General features: G+C 44.3%; 1 protein-coding gene across 1 annotated transcript in view; it reads right to left on the reverse strand.

The window, feature by feature from the left end:
• The window catches only part of CAMKMT (calmodulin-lysine N-methyltransferase), a 280065-nt gene extending 275139 nt beyond the window's left edge, over positions 1–4926 (reverse strand). The window contains exons 1-2 of the mRNA XM_015557945.1: positions 4910–4926; positions 333–505 (exon numbers count right to left, since the gene is read on the reverse strand). The gene's annotated coding sequence lies outside the window, so the exon portion shown is untranslated. The remainder of the gene's footprint in view (positions 1–332; positions 506–4909) is intronic.
• Between the last annotated feature and the right edge of the window lie 6 nt (positions 4927–4932).

The raw sequence follows: 4932 nt of genomic DNA on the forward strand, positions 1-4932 counted from the left end.
GCAAATAGAATGAACAATGAGGTTATTATTGTTTCTCTTTTATAAGAGAAAAATGCCTTTTTTTTAAATCCTTGCCCAAGGACATGCTAGGGAGGGAGGGAACATGGATTGGCTATCTTCTGTATGCTCCCCAACTGGGAATCAAACCTGAAACCCAGGCATGTGTCCTGACTTGGAATTAAACCAGCAAGCTTTTGGTACACAGGACGACGCTCAACCAACTGAGTCACTCTGGCCAGGTGAAAACGGCTTTTTATTTTATCCGTAGATAGTTATTAGTTTATTTAAAAAAAGGCTTTTTTGAACAAAATCTTAACTAGAGTAATGTTTACCTTAAGGAAATACTGTATTCAGGGTAGAAGACACTTGTATATTGGACCCATGCACCAAATTCCTCTTCAGTTTCCCTTTCTTTGGCTTCTGTTACTGAAAACAGATTAAATGATTCAAATCTTCTTACAGATACATGTCGTAGACAACCATCCAGGTGTTTTTGCTTCAGAACCTTTGAAATAAAACCAAATATTGTGATCATATTTTATAAACGTAAGTTCAGTGTACATAACCAGATCACGTACACAAGCAATAGCTAAGCCTCTCTTCAGGGTGACAGAGCTTTGAATGTGAATCCCTTATCTGCAAGCAAATAAAATTACTAACAACAACCACATCCACTGTGTTTAGTTATAAAATGGCATTAACTGTACAGGTTGGGGCAAAAGTAGGCTTACAGTTGTTCGTATGGAAAACAATAGAATAATTAATAAATAACACCAAAATAAACTGTTTCGTATACTCACAGCTGTAAACCTACTTTTGCCACACCCTGTACAGGATGAACCTGAAACATCCTACACAAGAAAACAAGAAGGCCATACAAAATTAAGGGTTATATTAAAAGTATTCAAGAGCCAATTTGAATAGGGTCCATTGGCCAAAGATGGGACATGGTGAGTATTAACAAAGATAATAGATGTAATAGAATTGAAACACATTAGTAGATGATATTTTTCAAATGCCTCACTAATGATTATGGAAGGATGCTAGAGAACCAAGTTAGTATTGAAAATCAATACTACAAAGAAAGAGGCCCTAGCCCAGGGGTGGGCAACCCCTGGCACGCGTGCAAACATGGCACACCTGTAACTTTTGCTGGCACGCGAAACCCTCTCTTATAATCTTCCATTTACAATCGTGAATCTTCGTTCTCAGTGATGAATTGTGTTAAGTCTCACAATAGGAGTAGCCTGACGGATGAAAGTAGTAGCTCGCGCATATCTCTGAAGGTCACGAAATATAAACCTGATGTAAAATCTCTGTCATCAGTGATGCAGCAGCAAAAGTCCCACTGATAATATCAAATGGAGTTATAAAGTTTTCTGTCAGACTATCAGTGTATGTGTATACATTAAAAATAAATGTATTTTTCATCATCATATACTGTGTTTTTGTCGCTCGAATGAATTTTATTATTTCTTCAAGGTTCTTCACAAACGTACACCTTAAGAGATATCAAGTAGGCGTACCATGTTCTCAAAAAATTAGGGTTGGCAGACAGAAGAATTTTGAGTCAGAGATTTTGCTGGTTTTGGCACGCACTCACAAAAAGGTTGCCCACCCCTGCCCTAGCCGATTTGGCTCAGTGAATAGAATGTGGGACTGCGACCAAAGGGTCCCTCCTGGGTACAATTCTGGTCAAGGGCACGTACCTAGGTTGCAGGTTCCTCCCCAGCCCGAGTTCTGGTTGGGATGCATGCAAGAGGCAACCAATCAGTATGTTTCTCTCACATTGGTATTTCTCTCTGTCTCTCCCTCTCTCTTCCACTCTCTCAAAAAATCAATGGAAAAACATCCTCAGGTGAGGATTAAAAAAAAAAAAAGAATCAAGTACTTCCCTGTCTTTCCTGTATGAACTGCAATTGAGAGTCCAAGTAGAAGATCTGGGGAAGTTTCTCTCTTTTTTAAAAAAAAATATATATATATTATTGATTTTTTCACAGAGAGGAAGGGAGAGGGATAGAGAGTTAGAAACATCGATGAGAGAGAAACATCGATCAGCTGCCTCCTGCACACGCCGCAGTGGGGATGTTGCCCACAACCAAGGTACATGCCCTTGACTGGAATCGAACCTGGGACCTTTAAGTCCGCAGGCCGACACTCTACCCACTGAGCCAAACCGGTTAGGGCAGAAGTTTCTCTTTATAGTAGTTTTCCAAGTGATACATGAAGAAGGAATAACAGAATTAGAATATCACCATTTTCAACCCTTTCCTGAATTCATGAACCTAGGTAACCATCACCGAAAAAGAGAAATAACCAGACATCACTGTGATTACTGAAAATAACCGTGAGAGAAAGTATACAACACCATCATCTTGACCAACCAAACCAAACAAAAACACATCAAATCTGAATTTTCCTCTCTTGCCCCCTCCAAGAAAGAGCACATTTCTCTTCCCCTTGACCTTAGGCTTAGCCAAGTATCTTACTTTAGTCAACAGGATGTTAGCAGGAGCTTAAAATGTGTTTCAGTGGTTAGGTTTACTCTCTTATACCAACTGGTCCAAGGATGAGAACCATGTGGACCAAGAATATAGCACAGAGCCACTCAGCTGATTACAGCCCATGTTAGATAACTCCCAAGCAGCCTACAAATGCACAAGCAGAACAAATGCTTGTTGTTGTTTGCCACTGTAATGTTGTAGCTGTTTGTTACTCAGCAATAGCTAGCTGATGCAAAACACTGAGGACTAGGTGCTATGGACCACTTAAAGACTGTCTTTAAGGTTTTCCACAACAATTGACAGTATCTACTAAAAACCAACTAGCCAGGCCCTGTGCTAGGTGCAGAGGATGGAGATTCATAAAATATCTTTTCCCAGAGAAAACTCCCATTCTAGTGCGAAAGATGGACTCTGATCAAATGATCATAAAATAATGTGATATGGGGTTCACCAGCAGAGTGAACTAAGGGTCTAACTCAGTCCAGAGGAGTGAGTCTTCACTAAAAGAGGAGATTGAAATGGAGGCCTGAAGGATAAACATTCATTTATCAAGTAGAGAAGATGATAAAGACCTTATGCAGAGGACAGATGTGTACTGAAGCATTAAATGTCAAAGCCTGTGGGGAGTTCAAGTGGCAGTCATAGCTGAAACTAGTCTCATGTAGACAGCAATTCAGAATGAACATCAATGCTGGTCAGCTAGAGTTTTTCCTATGCTAAGAATCACTGAAGTCATCACAATAAGATTAACTTAAGCCCTAATTTACTATTTTCATAATTAGACTTTAACTGATGTTTACTTCACTATAGAAAGTTCCTATGATAATGATGTATGAAGGACATTCACTTTATTATCCTACTAGAGGCCCAGTGCATGAAATACATGGGGGGGGCGGGGGCGGTGTCCCTCAGCCCAGCCTGCTCCCTCCTTACCGCTTAGCTGCACGCTGCTCCTTGCTGCTCCTTGCTACTCGGCTGGCTGCTTGAGGTTCCTGCCACCAGCACCGCACTCGCCTACTGTGAGCCCCATTGTGGCTGAGCGGTGCTCCCCCTGTGGGAGCGCACTGACCACCAGGGTGTAGCTCAGTGATGGCAAACCTGTGACACGCGTGTCAGAGGTGACACGCAAACTCATTTTTTGGTTGATTTTTCTTTGTTAAATGGCATTTAAATATATAAAATAAATATCAAAAATATAAATCTTTGTTTTACTATGGTTGCAAATATCAAAATATTTCTATATGTGACACGGCACCAGAGTTAAGTTAGGGTTTTTCAAAATGCTGACAGGCCAAGCTCAAAAGGTTCGCCATCAATGGGGTAGCTCCTGCGTTGAGCGTCTGCCCCTGGTGGTCAGTACACGTCATAGCGACCAGTCATTCTGGTCATTCTGTCCTATGGTTGCTTAGGCTTTTATCATATAGAATATAGATTTGTAACATTAGCAGCAAAACCAGCTCTGGGAGGACTTCCAGAGCATCAACAAAGAAATACTCTTTGAGTTATGCCATGACAGCGCTGGAAGGCCACCATAGGCAAAGGTGACTCTGCAAACCAAGTAAGTGCAAACAAAAGAAACCCCCAAGTCCTAACCGCACAATCCCCAGGAAACAAGAGCTGGGAAGCTCTTCTGGAAAGAAGTCAGAAACGGAAAGTGTCCCCTGAGTCCAGTTTTCAGCGGGCAGCCTCGGGCAGAGGCACAAGGACAAACAGACGTCACTTCAGGCAGTTTGCAGAGTCAGTGATGTCACATCGGAACGCTGACAAGCCTGCACACGGCTGCAGTTAGGAGCCAATAGCAGCAACTCTGAGGTACGAGAAGATAACCGCCAAGAAGCAAACGACTCCACCTGGGACGGCCAGAACCTCGCACTGCCTGATGCGCACCTAACTTTCACATCCCCAAAGGAGAAGAGTGGGAGGCGGCTCGAGCGGCGCCCTCCACGCCCCACGGTCGCGGAAGAAACCCTGGCAACGCTTGCAACGTCCAAGTCCCAGCACAGGCAACCACGCGGGTCCCCAAACAAGGCGCTAGAACCAGGCTGGGAGATATGCAGCGAGAAGAAACCTGGGAAAGGAACTAAAACAGAAGCAGGAAAGAAGCGAGGGGGGCAGAGGGGAGCGGTCCCGCCCATCCGACCCGCGAGCTGGCAGGTGCAAGCAAATGTCTAGAAAGAGGTTTTCTACTTCGCTCGGAGTTTCCCAGGAACTCGGGCGTGGGCTGCCCCTTCCCGCGCAAACCCACCTGGCTCCCCTCTTCTGATGGGACCCTTAGGGGAAGCAAGGAGACACCTCTGGGGTGGCTCCCGACGAAACTGTGAGGGGAGCATGCCTGCCGACCGCACGCCCCACCAAGCGAGGGGAGGGGCCCCGCGCAAAGGTGAGGCGGGTGGGCTCTGCCTCACCTGCTGCAGGAGCTTCCACCGGG

The sequence above is a fragment of the Myotis davidii genome, unplaced genomic scaffold (genome assembly GCF_000327345.1).
Source record: "Myotis davidii unplaced genomic scaffold, ASM32734v1 scaffold6, whole genome shotgun sequence".
NCBI classification, from domain to species: domain Eukaryota; kingdom Metazoa; phylum Chordata; class Mammalia; order Chiroptera; family Vespertilionidae; genus Myotis; species Myotis davidii.